The following is a 19,109-nucleotide window of genomic DNA, read 5'->3' as shown; positions in this document are numbered from 1 at the left end:
TGCCGTGGCAGATGGTGGAATTTGAATTCAATTAAAAAAAAAGTCTGGAATTACGAATCTACAGATGACTGTGAAACCATTGTCAATTGTCGGAAAAACCCATCTGGTTCACTAATGTCCTTTAGGGAAGGAAACCTGCCAACCTTACCTGGTCTGGCCTGCATGTGACTTCACAGTCACAGCAATGTGGTTGACTCTCAACTAGGGATGGACAATAAATGCTGGCCAGACAGCGACACCATGTCCCACGAGTGAATAAATAAAGATACACAGGAAGCCAGAATTGGAAAATAGCAGATATTTTGGATGGCTGCAGGGCTGGAATTTTACAGAAATAGGGCAGAGTGAGAACTGGACAAGTGGCTTTCAACAGAAGTTTTGGAATTAAAATGTCCAGATAACCTCAGGCTTGAAGCTTACGCTAGCAAGTGCACATTGCATTCACTCTCCTGAAACCTGGTTATAGCACATATATATCTGGGCAGCATGGTAGCACAGTCGTTAGCACTGCTGCTTCACAGCTCCAGGGAACTGGGCTCGATTCCCAGCTTGGGTCACTGCCTGTGTGGAGTTTGCACATTCTCCTTGTGTCTGCGTGTGTTTACTTCGGGTGCTCTGGTTTCCTCCCACAGTCCAAAGTTGTGCGGGTTAGGTTGACTGACCATGCTAAAAAATTGTCCCTTAGTGTCCTGAGATGTGTAGGTTCGAGGGATTAGTGGGTAAAATATGTAGGGATATGGGGTTAGGGCCTGAGTGGGATAGTGGTCAATGCAGGCTCGATGGGCCAAATGGCCTCCTCTGAACTGTAGAGTTTCTATGATTCTATAATTTCTATGATTCACATGGACAAGTTGAGTGACAACGAGAGAATACTGGGAATACTCAGCAGGTTACGACAACAGTCGAGGAGAGAAACACAGTTCATATTTGAGCCTGTGCATGAGCTGGCAAAGGTGAGAAATGTGATCGGTCTTGAGCAAGGGATATGTAGGTCAGGAACATATCTGTGATTGGCTGAAAAGCAGTAGAGCTTGAATGGCGGAAAAAGTTAGCCCACAGGGCCAAAGGGAATGGCGATGGAGCAAAAAATGGAGCTGGTGTGCAGCTGGCTGAATTAAAATAAGAGAAAAGTCAAAATGAGCAAAGAAGAGAAAACAAAAAGTCACAGAGATTAGGGTCTAAAATTGTCAAACTGTCAAGTTCAGAAGAAAGACTGTGAAGTATTGATCGGAATTTTCTGGCCATTCACATCGATGGGATTCTCTGGTCCCACCAGCAGCAAACCCCCTGTCTCGGGTTCCCCAGTAATGTGGGCTGGCTTCAGTAGGAATTCCCATTGACAACAGAGGGACCAGAGAGTCCCATTGCCAGTGAATGGCATGCTGCATCCTGCCGCCGAGAAAAACTGAGAGGAGGACAGAAAATCTCGCTCCTAAACCCTTGCCTCCACACATGCATTTTATTTCAGATTTCCAGCATCCACAAGATTTTGATTTTCAGTTAGTGTGAACATTCTGGTCCATGGTAAAGATGGTTGCAACATGAGTGATCTCCTATCTCCAAGTTTCTGCATTTTCCTCCTTCAAACTACAATATCTTTACAAATAAAAAACAAAAAAGCCCAAACAAAATATTTTTAAAAACACAAATATTCATATGACTTTTCTCCTAGCTGGTTGACAGGAGTGTCCATTGGATTAATCTTTAGGATACCTGGAGGTTCTGATGCTGCTGCATTTTTGAACACTGATAATTGTGGGGAACTGTATTGAAGGAGAATCATCAAGTGCAAGAAATGGGATTGAACCCATGATCTTCATGTTCAGAGGCAAGAGTGCTACCAACTGAGCCAAACTGACACTCTCTTGCTTCCCAATAGCTAATTGTTGGGCTCTTCTAAGCAAGTATCTTCCCCAGCTCCCTACCCCCCCAACCAATTTGTAACCAACCCTATGCATTTACCATGGACAATCCACCCAACCTGGACTGTGGGAGGAAACCGGAGCACCCGGAGGATACCCACACAGACACAGGGAGAACACATAAATTGCACACAAACGCAGGAATCCAACGCCCGAACTAAACCCAGGTCCCTGTCACTGTGAGGCAGCAGTGAGACTTTTGTGAGACTTTTAACCTCGGTCAAAAGTCAAACATCTGTCTCATTCAGTCAGCAATTCTGGGTTCAGTGTTTAAAGAATCCAGAATCAATTCCAGGATCTGGAATAATATCAGAGAGTCACAACCTTCAATACAGAGTCACAGCCTTAATCCATTTTTCACTTATGGGTATGAAGGAAGTTTTAGGAACAAAAAGAGGTATGGAATGAGAGAGGTTGGGGGAGTTGAAGAGGGAGTTAGGGAGAACAGAGAGAGGATTAGAGAACATAATAGAGTATTTAATATGCTGAAGTAAGTCCTTAACAGGAGTGGGGTTTCTGAGCTAACTTTTGAAGGTTCAAGTGAGAACCTCTTGCTCCTTTTACATTCCTCGCATTAACTGTAGCTGTGAGAATAAAATACTGAGCAGCAGCTAGTCAATCATTGCTTATCACCTTCGCCTATCACAAAATAATCCCCAGCTCTGCAATCGGATATTTGGATATATTCCAATCTGGTTAGCAGGTGATAACTAACATCACTCATTGGCTACCCACTCATTAAGAAACATTATCTGGCTCCACTTAAAGTTTATTCCTGCAATGACTGCAATAATCGCACTCCAAACATATCGTTTGCAAGCATTAATGTGATTTTTACGACCTAACAAGGAATTATGCTGCGGGCTGTTCCAACAGGAGTGTCTTTTCTCATCCACATAATGGAATTAATCATGGAGTTTGCAGCCGGCACAATCTTTTATTTATTTATTTGCCTTGCAATTGAACTGTTTGTTTTCAGCAGGCAATTAATGTTAATTTGCCTCAAATCAATAAGCACTGCTTTTCAAATGCTGAGGAAAATATATGGAAGCTAATTTTGTTTTAATGACATCTGTACAAAAGATATAGACTACGCCAACATTTTAGGAGGGAGGATAATTGTCTGGCAAATCAGTGGCATTTAGTGAATCTTGAACTATTTCGTTGAAACATATGTTTATTGTCATAAACTCCATCCTCCTGAGTATTCCATGCGAAGAAGTCATTGTAATCCTTGTTACATAAACAGATAATGTGAAACCTTTCCAGGTTGAAACAAGCACAGAAAGCAGTTTTATTGTCCCCAGAAGACCTATACTCATGTTTTCTCCTCCTCTGTTTGAAGGAGGGACACTTGAGGGAAGATGTGCAGCTGCCTCTCCAGAGACTTGAGCACATAATCCAGCTGACACACTCAGTGTAGCACCAAGAGAGTGTTGCACTCTTGGAGGTGCCATCTCTTAAACCGAGACCCCATCTGTGGCACAGTGGCACAATGGCTAGCACTGCTGCTGCACAGCTCCAGCGACTTGGTTCATTTCCCGGCTTGTCACTGCCTGTGTGGAGTTTGCATGTTCTCCCCGTGGCTGCATAGGTTTCCTCCCACAGTCCATTGGCCATGCTAAATTGCCCCTTAGTGTCTCGGGATGTGTATGTTAGAGAGATTAGTGGGATAAATATGTAGGGTTATGGGGATAGGGCCTAGGTGGGATTGTTGTCGGTGCAGACTTGATGGGCCAAATGGCCTCCTTCTGCACTGTAGGGATTCTACGCTCGCTCAGCTGAACATATAAATGATTCCATATCACCATTCTGAAAAAGAGCAGGGAGGTTATCTGGCTGTGCAGATCAATATTTACCCCTCAAACCAACATTATATTGTTCAGGGCTCAAAACAGGGAGATGAAGCTTGTTCCAAACACCAGAGCCTGAGGCTAAGATGGGAGAATGGTTGTTTACTCTAAATGAAGTCTCATGATGTCCCCCAGTCTGAACTGTCAGTGGCAGAACTGCAGACTTGGGAAACAGACTTATAAAAAGATTGGAAGCTTCAGGCTGAATTTTTATAAAGCTGGTCTGTCAAGTCAATTTCACAGAGGTGGTGCGCTGCTGCTTCTAACCTTCAAGCAGTTTAGTGGTTCTGGCACTTTTGAAAGGCCCACTGATTCGATACAGAGGTGAAATAGTAAGTTTGGGGGTGTTGGAGGGGTGAGGGAGACACTGGGAAGCTGTTGCAGGGGTGTGGGAGGTCAGGAGCTTTTGCAGGGGCAGGAGAGTTTGGGGCTTTTGCTAGGGTGCGGAGAGATTGGGGTCTATGGGAAGTGCTATGTGGTGGGAGGGTCGTATGGATGGCATGGTGTGAGGTGGGAGGGTTGTTACTCTTACTTGCTGTTGGAGTTTCTTATTTATTAATTACACTTTTTTCATTTCAGGCTGTAAGTTCACAGTGAACAACACGATTTATAAAACAGCTTCTGGAGGAAGGTGAAACAATTCCATTTTTGAGTTGAGGCCATTTTTGTACCTTATTTCATTCTTCTCTGTAAAATTCAAATCAGCAACTCAATCTACCTAAGTTTCTGGGAGATGTCTGACTGGCAAATCCTGAGGATAGTGTCATTAACAAAAATGGTATGTTGGTATACCTGTATATACCTATATATGGTATATTGTGGTTGGCATCAGAGAAGGCAGAATGGTAAGAATGTATTAGCTATAGAATTGATTTGTTTTGTAACTGCTGTGATTTCTTTGTAACCACTTTCTGAATATCGGTTGATTGTTCTGTGATTAATTATCCTTAGACAATCAGCATTGGGCCTCATGTTGCCCTGTTGTGGCATAAACTTTTCATTATTCCTTGTCACTGTTGAATCTTTCACCCTCACTAATAATGTGCTTTGTGTCCCTATCCAATTGCAATGATTACGCAAATGCATTGAGGCACCAGTTTGAGTGCTGTCACATCACCAACCAACCCAGACAATCCCCACTGCTCAGCTCCCACAATGACCTGACAGCTTAAGCCAATGAATTCACTTCCACCTGGAGATTTGGCCAGTTTCAGGAAAAAGCAAATGCAATGCCTGCTGTCTTCTGCTACTGCCAGTTCAACTCATTGTTAGTCAGTTCTCAATTTAGTGGAAAAATTAAAGCAGGCAGGCACTTATATTGTGAGGAAATGTTTGATAAATTCAAAATGAAGCCCAGGCTGCAGGAACAACCTACAGGTGCTCTGAAATCATCTCTCAGTAGCTTCAGGTTTAATTGAATCCCAACTGAACTCACGGATAATTAAGATTGCTTCGTCAGTAGGTTAATCCTGGGATTTTGCAATAAAATTATACTGATTTTGAAAATTAATTCATTAGCAGCGTTGACAGCTCCCTCATTGAGAAGGCAATTTGAGTCCAGCTTATGTATAAAACCAAAATGTCTTCCACTGTGCAATTTTTTTTCAAATTAATTCCCTATAAAATGCTGACCCTATTAATTCATATTTGTACTGAGGTCACAGACAAACTGTTCATTTCCACTGTTTGACTCACACCAAGTGAATTAATCAAAGTTCAATGTAATTAATTGTATTATTCATGCAACCTTCACAATTACAAGTAGACTAAGGAATGTGAAGCGGAAGAATCTGTTACAGGTTAAGTGTTGTTTCTTATTTTAAGCAAAGTTTTAACTATAACAGTGTGATAAAGCGGAAGCTGTTGGCTGTAATCATCTACTGGTTAGCACTTAATCATCGATTGTTTGATGGAGAAATTTAATTGCAATTATTCGTTGGTGGAATTACTTAGTGAAGTGTGGTCAACAATTAAATAGCAACAAAGGAATTGTTGGATTAAAAAAACCAAGATCTTTCTATTTTGACCATCCTGGTAGTCACATGATACTATGATAATGGGATAGTTGATTCATTATTTAATTACATTGAGGGTACTGCACAGAAAAGTTGCTCAGCTTGTATGGATTACCCCAGTGCTTATACTCCACATGAGCCTCCTCCATCCTACATTATTTTATTCTACTAGTATAGCTTCTGTTCAAATGCATCAAACATGGTAATCAATCTATATCAGTCTACAACATAATGACATGTGAAAACCCTAATGTTAAAGAGCTTTAGGAATCCTCCTCAGCAAGCTATGATTGCAATATATCAAATGACCCACATCACATGAGCAAAATACTGCAGATGTTGGAAGTCTGAAATAAGAACTGGAAAGCAGGAAAAGCTCAGCAGGTCAGGCAGCATCTGTGAAGAGTGAAACCAAGCAAGGGGTGCATTCAATGGCAAATCCCGTTGACAATGGCAGGACCAGAAGATTGTGCCGCCGGTCAATGGTGGGCCACCTCCACCGCTGCAAAACACACACACAGATGTGTGGACAATCCTGCCCATGGTTTCTGGTTGATAACTCTCAGCTGCTGAGTATTTCTAGTATCAACCATCTTTACATTGTAACTCATCAGCATTTAGTGTGCAAAGAACGTTTAGGCATGGGTGGATCTTGCCAAATCTCACATCTGTCATATTCCCACTGCAGCAGCTTCCTAAATAAGTCCAGGGTGCCAGCTCCTGTCTGCTGGCACAAAGTCCACCCCTTCCTGCATTGTTCATCAAATCGCCAGTTGTCAGGGTCATTTGGTTAATGTCAACTATGGTTGATAGAATTATACAGTTAGGCTCCCTTATGTCTCAGTAACCTGAACTGCCAAGTGTATCTATACAAGCGAGGATCGAGGAATTGTACACTGAGTTCCTTTGCTCAGCTCTTGATGATCCTGCATACCATCCTACTGTCCACTGTCAATGTGCCACTGCATTTCAGTTCAGCTCATTTGGACAGGGAGCCTAATTACATATGTTAATGAGATCTCTAGCCGATGAAAGTTGCTGATGTTTGGATTGCAATCTGTCCCAGAATAAAAAGATGTTAAAGAGAAGCTGGTTAATGCTCTGATCTAAAGGAGCAGGTGGAAAAAGGTTACAACAATTTTGCAAAATCACAGATTTTGTAATTTTTGGTTAATATTTGGCAGGTAACTTTTCTTAACTAATCATAGAATCCCTACAGTGTAGATGGAGGCCATTTGGCCCATCGCGTCTGCACCAACCACAATTCCACCCAGGCCCTATTCCTGTAACCTTGCATATTTACCTTTCAATCTCCCTCACATTATGGGCAATTTAGCACGGCCAATCCACCTAACCTGCCAATCTTTGGACAGCAAATTAGTCCAATATATTTTTTCTGCATTTTCTGGATCAGCCCATGGAAGGGAACATTAATGTTCAATGTATTATTGTATTTTTTTATTCCAGTTAACAGTTTGATGCCCAGGACAATATTAATTTGGCCTGACCTTGTCTTTTAAACACAACAATATTTTGTCACAAGTGCAAACTAGTAACTGCGCAGCGAAGGAAATTAGGCAGCTACATGAACTGGACAGGTGACTTATGTTTCTCCTTAACCAGTCTGAAGCCTTGTTAATAAATAACATGGTTAATAAATTAGAGTGGGTGAATTCTATGTCAAATCATAGACAGATAGAGGAATAAAGAGACCAAAATAAATATTGGAGTGTGACAGAGAAAAAAAGAGAATGACAAGGTAAAGCAAAATTGCATTTTCCTTATTGAAATCTCCAAAAACAATTGCTGCCTGAAGGAATGAGAGTCCATACTTTTGGTGCCACTAACAGTTAAAGAGTGCTTAGGTTAAGATAAATGACAATTAACTTTCTCTTAGCAAAATTAGCTCAAATTCAAGATGCAAATGCAATAATTTTATTCCAGGCAGCAAGCTGCCATTTTCACGAAACTAATGGCAGAACAGTGCATCTTGGTCAGCAACTTTTGGATTTCTACGTTAGTTACGCCAGCGTTTTCATACTACTAACTGTGTGCCATTAGCCTCTTCATTATTTTGACAGCAAATTATGGTCCAGTATATTTTTTCTGCATTTTCTGGATCAGCCCATGGAAGGGAACATTAATGGAATGTAAGTGAGTTGAAAGCATCCTAATCACAGTATTTTACATTTTAATTGGTACAAGATAAAAGACAATAATGACAAGAGAGCAACGGGTAACAGTGCCTGCACTTGCCGAGACTGCATGGTGATAGACGGATAGTCAGTCACTGGATTTTGACAGCTATTGTTTTTCCTCATAGAACATTTCAAAAAGTTTTACATTTTTTTACTCATTTAAGGCAACCTGTCCGAAGATATATAGCATCATTATGCCATTTCTAAAAGCTGTATGAAGTACATTTGAAGGGTAGTCACTATTTAAATGCTGGAAATCAGCAGCCAATATGCGTACTGTAAGCTCCCACAAACAGCAATGTGATGCTGACCACTTATGTTGATTGAGGCATCAATATTGGCCAAAACACTAGGTAGAACTCCTGTGCTTTTCCTCAAAATACTGCTATGGTCTCTTTTACATCCACTTGACAGTTTAAGATCCAAAAGATTGCACCTCCAACAGAGCAGTGCTCCTTAGGAACTGAACTGGAGGGTCAGCTTCGATTTTTGAGCTCCAGTCTTGGGGTGTGGCTTTAACACAGAACCATCTGACCCAATGGTAAGAGTGCTACCAACCAAGTCATGGCAGACACTGAGAGGTGGAAACAATTAGACAATAACAGGGTGTAAAGAATAAACCTTCAGAAAAACCAAAGTGAATCACAATCACATTGAATATGTCAGCTGTGGTAATGTGGGCCACTTTCAGGGACGTTCTTTTGCAAGCCACTTGATTGGACCAGGCCCTATTGGGTGGAGGTGCAAGAAACCAAGCCAATCGTGAGCAACAAAACAACAAAAAGGGTTTTTAAACTATGGCTGGAATTCTCCAGCCATTTCCCATCGGTGGGATTCTCTAGTCGCACTGCAATGAATGGAGATTTGACTGAATACCAAATTCTCCATCCTTACATGCAGTGGTGATACGGTGGGAACTGCAACTCCTCGTGACTGGGAGGAGTTCCGTCGGAGCCAAGGTGGAGAAGACAGCAGGCCTGTGCAATGGTTCTGTCAGACCTTGAGAGTGTAAATAATTATCATAAGCCAGAATTCTCCAGCAGTTCCCACCATATCACCACTGCACGTAAGGATGGAGAATTTGGTATTCAGTCAAATCTCCATTCATTGCAGCGGGGCCAGAGAATTCCAGCCATTGTTTAAAAACCCTTTTTGTTGTTGGAGTCATAATGAGTCGCCTCCAGTTATTACAACAGCACTCTGGTTGAGATGGAGCTTTGGGTTCACTTTAAAGGCTGGATCAACATTAAAGCCTTGAGCCTCAGCCCCTTGATCAATTCAAATGAATATGGCATTAACCAATTTAGCTTCATGCCAACTCAATTTCCAACACTCAGCCTTTTGTGATTTAGCTTTCAGCCTGGGTCAATGTAAAGCCTCACTTTTCACTGGATTAAATTCAAGCTGTTTCTTCTGCTGAGCCAGTCTTTTCAAACATTACCATAGAATCATAGAATCCCTCCAGTACAGAAGGAGACCAGAATCTGTACCAACTACAATCCTACCCAGGCCCTATCCTGTAACCCCACACAGTTACCTTGCAAATCCCCCTGACACTAAGGGGCAATTTAGCATGGCCAATCCACCTAATCTGCACTTCTTTGGACTGTGGGAGGAAACTGGAGCACCTGGAGGAAACCCACACAAACATGGGGAGAATGTGCAAACTCTACACAGACAGTGAGCGAGTCAGGAATTGAATCTGGATCCCTGGCACTGTGAGGCAGCAGTGCTAACCACTATGCCACCGTGCCGTGACTGATTGAGTAACCTGTGTCCACAGGAAGTTTCCACGAAGATACTCTCCTACCCTGTCCCCATTTTCCCCATTGTTATAAGATTATAACAAATCTTATAAACAATAAGATTTGTTTAGCTTATTTGGGTAAGATAAACAAAGGGGCCCACATCTACTCTCTCAGACAGACATCAAAAAAAAGTGCCAAGAATTGGCAGATGACTAGGGGCATTATCCCATTGATGACTGGTTAGTGATCTGAATCATTCATTCCATGTTTCTCTCTTCACAGATGCTGCCTGACTTACTGGATGTTTCCAGTATTTTCTGTTTTTATTTCAAATTTCCAGCATGTGCAGTATTTTACTTTTGCACTTAAGTTATTCCAGTGCCTGGTGAATATTTCCTCTCAACCAACATCAATAAAACATAAATTCTCTAATGTTACACTGTGTGGGAGTTTGCTGTGCACAAAATGGCTCCAAGTGTTCTCCATTACAAAAGTCACTGCATTTTAAAAATATTTCACCGGCTGTTAAAACATTCTGAGCTGTTCTGAAGTCTTCAAAGTTGCTACCTAGAGGCAAGCCTTTCGTCCTTTTCTGATCAGAATGGAGGGGTTGGCTCCTCCACCAAATCTACGAGCCCAGTTTTCATCTCACAAAATTGAATGGGTTTTGAGTGAGTTGTAATCTCCTCAATGAATCTGCCACTAGTTTGTGAAACAGGAGCTGACCGGAGGAATGCCAAACATTCAGATTCCGAGTTAAAAGCCCAGTTTTAAAAGGTATGGAACATAAAAAGTGTGGAACCGGAGAAGGACATCAAATCTGTCACTTCCAAAGGCTGCATACCACTTGTGCTGACATTAAATCGGCTCCAAAACTACTTAGTCCCCCGAGATTAAACGATGTGTAAATACTCCCAGAGTCACAGAGGTAATCAAACCAAGCCACAGAGAGTGTATCTCCATTGCCACATCTCTAGCCTGTTGCTTCTTTACCTGGCATTTCCCTGTAGGACAGTAGCATTCCAAAGGACATTTCATTATTTTTGTCTACATTTATCTCAATATCCTGAAGTCTCACCGACCAGATACTAAACCATTAAAGATGATGAAAGAAATTCATGCAACAGATGGTGAAAATCTATATCCTTTGATGGGGGGGGGGGGGGGGGAGAGAGAGAGAGAGGTGTCTAGATTAAGAGATATAGTCTTAAAATTAGAGCTAGGTTTTCAGGAGCCAAGATCAGGAATCACCTCCTTACACGAAAGCTAGCAGAAAAATGGATCTCTCTTTCCCTAAAAGGCAATTGAGGTTGGATTGAAAATTTCAAAATGGAGATGGATCAATTTTGGTTAAGAGATAGAGTCAAGATGGGTCAATGGATTGAAGATCCTGAGAAGCCATTATACAATTTAATTATAGAACAGGTTTAGGGTTTGAATGGCCTCCTCCTGTTCTCTAATTTCTTTCTCGAGAAAGTTAATCTGCTTAGTATTAGTTGATTCTCTCACCATTTTTGTCATTTGTGTGTGTGTGTGTTTTGTTATGTGGTCAGAATCTAGATGGGAGTTTGGGGATTGTTTATTTTCCACAATGTATGCTGCTTGAATCTGTTATTGCCCAAAACCAGTTTTTTTTTATTTATGGCAAATAGTTATACAATTGGACCACTACACAAAGTTGGATCTTTACCTTCCAAGTCTTTCTTACTTGACCTGACATTAGCCATCCATGTATGCCTCTGATGTTAACCCTTTACTCCACCAAGTGTGGATAATGGACAGGATTTTCCAGCTGTTCACATCAGCAGGATCTTCTGGTCATTCTGACAGTGCACCCCCGCCACGAGTTTCCTGGGAACGAGGGGTGCATTCAACAGGAAACTCTGTTGGTAATGGTGAGACCAGAAGATCCGACCACCAGCCAATGGTGAACTGCCCTCTGCCGCTGTGAAACCCATGGCGGGTTGAATGGAAAATCTCGCTCAAGGTTCTCGCTCTTTCAGAATGTGTGCCTGTTAACAAAAACAGATAAGGGATAGGAACAGGAGTAGACAACATGGCCTGCTCCCCCATGCATGACTGATCTTTGACTTTAACTCCATTCCAATCCTTTGATTTCCCTGAAAGACCAAAAATCAAACAATCTGCACACTGAATATACTCAATGATGGAGCTTCCCTAACCCTTTGAGGCAGACAATTCCAAAATTCACATCTTTACAGTCACTTACCCTGAAATTGCCCTCCTTATTCTCTACCCTGTCAAGTCTCTTCACAAGCTTGTACGTTTCAATGAGGTTGCCTCTCATTTTTAAACTCTGGAGAATATGAATCCAACTTGTTCAGCCTCCATCATTAGACAATCATCTCGTCCAATCTAGTGAACATTTGCATAACTACATTCTGTTTTTTTTTCTGTTGCAATTCATTTGAGTTGATTAGCCAGGTTAAATCCACGAGGTGCATTCCTCACAGCACAGACCAAGCCCCCTCCCCAGTGGGCTGGAGGGAAAAAGTGAGTCTACTGCACAGGCTGTGAGCAGGCTGTCCATCCTCTGAAATCTGTCAAGTGATTGTCAGGCTGATCTCTCGGAGAATGTGATGCATGCATCACTTAGTTCAGACCTGAAAATGGGCCCAGACAGATTTATGCCTCCATGAGGCTTGAATGAAGCTCTGTTCAACCTACAAATACATCACAATACTCTCAGATCTGAGGAGTGAAGGTGAAGACTTACTTATAACAGCTTATGCCACATAAGCTCCAGTTCAGAGCTTTTAGAAACTTGGAGCGAACATGAAAGAAAATATGGCCAATCCAAGTTCCACCTGTCTTGCTTCTTGTCCCTGCAGTCATTTTCAACTTTGCAAACCATAACACAGGGACCAGGGCTGGGACCTCAACCAAGTACTATCTACATCATTGACGTGCAGCCAAATCTGCTGACAATACAAAAATAGGGTTTGGCAGATGGAGTATAATGTGGGAAAATATGGGAATGTCCACTTTGGCAGGAAGAACAGAAACACAAAACATTATTTAAATAGAGAGGCTGCTGAGTTACAGAGGGGTCTAGGTGTCCTTCATGAATCACAAAATGTTAGCATGCACATACGAATTAGGGAGACAAATGGAATGTTGGACTTTATTGCAAAGAGGATGGAGTATGAAAATAGGGAGGGAAAGCTTGCTACAACTGTAGAGGACAGTGATGAAACTGCCCTTAGAGGGGATTCGCTCTCATTAATTTAAGAGGGGTAGACCTATATTGGAAGCAGATCAGAGATGGATAGATTCTTGGGATGAAGGGGTTGTCTTATGGAAGGGAGGTGGAGCAGGTTGGTCTTCACTGGAATTTAGAAGAATGTGTGATGCTGTTAGTGAAAGATATGATTCTGAGGGACTTGACAGGGTGGATGATAAGATGGTCTGGATTTTGACTCCTGGGTTAAAAGTACAAGGTCAAGACAATTTGCAGCTCCACAAATCCGACCTGGAAACACGTGTCTTGAAAAGATCAGATTCTCATTCTGAGGTCCAGGTGAAAATGGGAGTCATGGTGGGTGACCTCAGAAACAGCACAGGGGCTGCCAGCTGAGGGGACAAGCTGGACAGAAGGGCCCTCTCAGTACATTGACATTTTGTTAAAGCTATAGAAAAAAAACACTGAAATAAAGAACAGCAATCACATTCACTTGCTTCCTAACACATTTGCCACGCTCCATCCATGCCAGCTCATCCCCCTACCCCCCATGGCCTACTGTCCCCCAGAACACCCAAGACAAACTATTCCCCTGTAGTTGCCATTCCATGGCCCTCTGTACCCCTATGCTAACAGTGCCAACTCATGCCAACCCATTTTCCCACCAATCTACCCTGACATCTACTGTGCCAAATCATCCAATATCCACATGGGAAAACCTCAGGATCCATGCCAAGATTAAATAAAGTTCTTTATTGCAATTGATGATTTTCCCCTTTCAAAATAAAATCCCCATGATAAAAATCCATTCACTCATTTAATTTCATACGTATGAATTAGGAGTAGGAGTAGTCCTCGTGGCCCCTCGAGTCTGCCCCAACATTCAATAAGGTCACATTCTCACCCATTTTCTACCCCCAACTATCTTTCACCCCCTTGCTCATCAAGAATTAAGCTCTCTTTTCCTTAAAAAAAACATGCAAAGACTCTCTTTCCACCACCTTTTTGAGGAAGCGGGCTCCAAAGACTCACGTCCTTTGAGAAAAACAATTTTTCCTCATCTCTGTCTAAAATGGGCAACTGTTTATTTTTAAATAGTGACCTCTATTTTTAGATGGCAAAGAAGACTGTCTTCTTGAATTGTTGTGGTCCGTGTGGTGTAGTACATCCCACAGTGCATAGTTTATATCCACAGAGGTCACTGAAAGTGATAATGCAGGTGAGAAGGCAGTCAAGAAGGCAAATGGCACGTTTGCCTTCATCGGCTGGGATATTGAGTTTAAAAATTGGCAAGTTATGTTGCTTTATAGAACCTTAGTTAGGCTGCACTTGGGATATAGTGTTCAATTCTGGTTGTCACATAACCAGAAGAATGTGGAGACTTTGGAGAGGGTACAGAAAAGATTTATCAGGATGTTGCCTGGTATGTAGGGCATTAGCTATGAGGAGAGGTTGGAGAAACTTAGTTTATTCTCACTGTAGTGACGGAGCTTGAGGGGAGACCTGATAGAATTCTACAAGATTATGAGAGGCATGGACAGATTGGATAGTCAGAAGCTTTTTCCCAGGGTGAAACAGTCAGAATTACTAGGGGGCTTCGGTTTAAGGTGCGAGGAGCAAGGCTTAAAGCAGATGTAAGAGGCAGATTTTTCACACAGAGAGGTGTCTGGAACTTATTGCTGGGGGAGGTAGTGGAAGCGTATACAGTAGTGACTTTTAAGGGGTGTCTTGCTAAGTACATGAACAGGATGGGAATAGAGGGATATGGTGCCCGGAATGATGGGGGTTTTAATTAAGTTGGGCAGCAGGCTTGGAGGGCCGAAGAGCCTGTTCCTGTGCTGTAATTTTCTTTGTTCCTCTCAACAGCCTTTGCTCCAACTGGTGTTAAACTATAAGCATTGTAGTCAAGAATCACAGGACCCATGAAATATATGTCGACGATCAGAATCAGGTTCACATAGAGAGCAATGTATTGCCAGTAATAAGTCTAATCACTCAGTTTGAAAAGTCAAATGAAGCATGTTACAACAGTAGTGTGTCACATTCAGACATTTCTCTCAACAGGCAACATGAGAAATGACTCTTTTAGATTGTATTTGGTCCATAGGGATGCTAGTCCTGTACGAACAGAGACAAGGAAAGGGGATGGGGGAAGGTGGGAATACCCCCGATTCAGAAAATAATTCAGTCACAATGGGAGAATTCAACTTAGGGATCAGCAGTACAAATGAGTTTGTACATATGTTTGCATGTCTCTATCAACGTAGCCAAGAAATATCTGTGTGTATGTGAGAAAAAGAGGTTGCAAATGAGTGTATGTGTGCTCACACTTGAGAGTATGTGTGTGTGCAAGTATGATGTATCTTTTGTGTAAGTATGATGTATTTTGTGTTTGTGTGCATGCGTGTACATGTATATATGAGAATAAGTTCCCCTCTAACATGATTTTCAAGTTTGCTGATGACACTACTATAGTGAGTCAGATCTCAAAAAATGCTGAAACAAAGTACAGGAAAAAGATAGAGAATCTGGTGAAATGGCATGAAAACAATAATCTGTCCCTCAATGTCAATAAAACAGAAGAGATAGTCATCAACTTCAGGAAGTACAGTGGAGGATGCCCCTGCCTACATCAACTGGGATGAAGTGGAAATGGTCACGAGCTTCAGGTTTCTAGGTGTTCAGGTCGCCAGCAACTTGTCCTGGTCCCTCCACGCTATAGTTAAGAAAGCTCACCAACACCTCTATTTTCTTTGGAGGCTAAGGAAATGTGGCATGTCTGCTACGACTCTCACCAATGTTTACAGATGCACCATAGAAAGCATTATATCACAGCTTGGTATTGCTCCAGCTCTGTCTAAGACTGCAAGAAACTACGAAGCGTCATGAATGAAGCCCAATCCATATCCACTAACTCTGTCTACACATACAGCTCCCTCTGAAAAACAGCCAGAATAATCAACGATCCTATGCACCAGACATACTGTCTTCCATCTTCTTCCATTGGGAAAAAGGTACAAAAGTCTAAGGGTTTGGCCCAACTGACTCAGGAACAGTTTCTTCCCTGCTGCAAACTTTTGAATGGATCAACCTCATATTAAATTGATTTTTCTCTACACCTTAGCTATGACTTAACATTACATTGTGCATCTTTTCTTCTCTATGTACAGTATATTTTGGCTGTATAGTGCAAGAAACAATACTTTTCATCTATACTAATACATGTGACAATAGTCAACCAAATCAAGTGAATATGTCGTTGAAGTGTGCGTGTCCCACAGGTATGACAGGGGTATGTTAAGAATGGTTGTGTAAACAAAGTACAGAATTCCTTGTCCCTGCTCATCCCAGACAAACAAGACCAATATTCCACACCCGCACTTATAGTTGTGCTGACTCACAAACCCTCATAATTATCATGTACACAAGATCACTTCCCTTTCACACCTATATCACAGAATTCCTAACCCTCAATTCTGATCCCAATTCTGTTTTCACTCCCTAACACAAGAGCTTTTGGTCAGTGCCTTACTTGTTCCAAAAATGGCAAAGCACAGTGGCTTATAGTTCCTGCCGAGCTACACCAAGATCTGGGAGCTCAAGATGGACAAGCACCACCTCTCATATTTTACGTGTGTGCCCCTACAAAAAACATGCCAGGCAGTAAAATTCAGCCGAATGTGTTATGGAATGGTCAGACATAGGATTATACATGTAATTTTCTCCAAAGCTAACTTAACCACACTTCAGGAGAATGCTATTTCAGAATGATATTGGGGTTACAGAGTTAAATTATAAAGACAGTTTGGAAAAAACCCGACTTCTATAATTTCCATGAGTGAATTGTTAAAAAGATTTCCAAGGGTATCAAATCCTCGAATGCAGAAGGAGGCAATTTGGCTCATTGAGTCTGCCCCAACTTTCTGACAGAACATCTTACCCAGACCCTTGCCCCTACCCTATCTGTGTAACTCCACACATGGCCAATCCGCCTAACCTTGGGACCGCCTTGGGACTGTGGGAGGAAACAGGAGCACATGGAGGAAACCCACGCAGAACGTGCAAACTCCACACAAACAGTTACCAAGGCCAGAATTCAACTTGGGTCCCTGGTGCCGTAAAGCAGTAATGCTAACCACAGTGCCCTACATCAGTCTCCCAATCTCGATCTAAGGAGATCGGTAGATCGGGAGGAATTATTTCCTCTGTTGGGAGAATCCGGAACAAAGTGAAATTATCCTAAGGTTAGCACAAGCTAGTCAGGAGTGAAATCAGGAAGAAATTTTTCATGCAAAAGGTGAGAGGATTTTGCACTCTCTCTCAAAAAAGGCTGTTAATGCAGCAAAACAATTGGAACTTTCAAAGGCTGAAGTGGATTGGTTTTTGTGAAGTAAGGTTAGGAAGTGTTATGAAGAGAGGACAGGTTAATGGTGGATCAGCCATGATTAAATTCAATGGCTTCATCCTCCTGCTCCAATGTTGCTGGAAACCCAGCTTTCACTCACGGGAAGGGTTTGGGGTGTTGACTAATCAGAAAGCATATGAACCAAAAATGCACTCGGGCACTGAACATCTCCCAGACAAGCAGTGAACTGAATAGCCTGCCACTAGCACATTGTGCATAGAACCATCAAAGAAAAGATAAAATAAAATGCATTAAACAATAGGGATTTAATAATACATAATTAGATCCAAATTATACAGTGTGGTCCCTCAGAATAGCAGAATAGAAACACAGCCAGAATTTCCATGTCTTATTTCTGAACTGTCTTGCAAAATGCTGCATGAGGTAATCATAAATTCCACCAGATACCACCAAATGGATAACCTAAGGCCCATTAGTAATTACACACTTGAGTGCTCAAGGGAAAGAATAGAACTAATTTAATGGTTTGTCTCCACTTTGCCTTTGATGTTTTATCTAAATTCTCGTTTGATATTTAGAAGTTTTTTTTTAGGTCAACGTGAGAAATCAAAAGGTTCCGGAAATCTATTTCTTGGAAGGTCATTGGAATGGGGTTGGTGGGGGGGGCGGCACAGATCCCACCACACTGACACTCATCTGAACAGAATATTATGAGTATTCTGACCACAGACTTGACATTTCTCTATCAGGTGTCAGTCGTGTTAGCTAACATGACTGTGTGAAGTTCCTTTGTAGGTTTTCTGATGGGTAAACTTGCCACATTAAACTAGACGATCCCTTTGTTAGTATAGAGAAATGTCAGCTGACTATATTGACATTTTTGTAACTATCACACTCGAGTTTCAACTGATCTGTTTGAATGAATTAGCAATCAATGTGATCACATGTACACCTTAGTCCAGAGTGATCTTGGTTGCTATGTTACATGACCCAGAATATAGGACAGATCAGGATCTGGCCAGGGACTTTGCAGGTATTTTTCATCCATCATTCTGATATGTTCCATGTCTACCATACAAAGTTACACATTTCATTCTGATTAATTGGTTTACTAGTTAACTGGTTTACTGTTTAATCCTTCCTCAGGAAATTCTTGTGCATCGTCTTTCAATAGATTTAACACTTTGTTATGACTTCTTAAAGGAAATGGAGCAGAGAGAAAATGAGAACCTGTTCATATTGTTCCCCAGATGTACTCATGCTAATGTTATTCACGAATGTTTGTGCCATTTAAAGTGAAAATCTGCTTATATAAATCATCTACAACAAAAGAAAAGGGACCAATTTCTTCATTCACCAGAGATCAGGCGGCAAGCTTGCAAACAAAGGAACCTTTGTCAGCAGTTGTCTGAGTCAGTGTTCCACGTGAGGAATTGGAACCACACACAATCTTCAAGTAAAGCAAGACTAGAGGCTGAGGGACAGGGTATACCAAATATATCTTCACCTCCTGCTCCAGCCATGTCTCAGTCACTCAACTGTCTCCCCCACCCACTTTCCTATGCCAGTATTCTGTGCAAACACAGCAGATTCAATGCTTTCCACTTCACTATCCAATACCCCAATCACTCCTTCCACGTGAAGCAGTGATTTGCCTGTACTTCTTCCAAGCTAGTCTGCTGTATTCATGGTTCACAATGCGGTCTCCTCTACATTGAGAGATCAAATGCAGACTGGGTGACAGCTTTGCAGAACATCTCCATTCAGACCACAAGCATGACGCCAAGTTTCCATTTCAATCCTCC

General features: G+C 41.8%; 1 protein-coding gene across 1 annotated transcript in view; it reads right to left on the bottom strand.

The window, feature by feature from the left end:
* The window catches only part of LOC145340550 (ephrin type-B receptor 1), a 555,098-nt gene that overhangs the window by 337,282 nt on the left and 198,707 nt on the right, over positions 1-19,109 (bottom strand). The gene's annotated exons all lie outside the window — the stretch shown is intronic.

Source organism: Carcharhinus amblyrhynchos, chromosome 3, assembly GCF_965287045.1.
Source record: "Carcharhinus amblyrhynchos chromosome 3, sCarAmb.v2.hapA, whole genome shotgun sequence".
NCBI classification, from domain to species: domain Eukaryota; kingdom Metazoa; phylum Chordata; class Chondrichthyes; order Carcharhiniformes; family Carcharhinidae; genus Carcharhinus; species Carcharhinus amblyrhynchos.
Note: the sequence above shows the minus strand (reverse complement) of the source record. Positions and strands in the feature narration are given on the sequence as shown.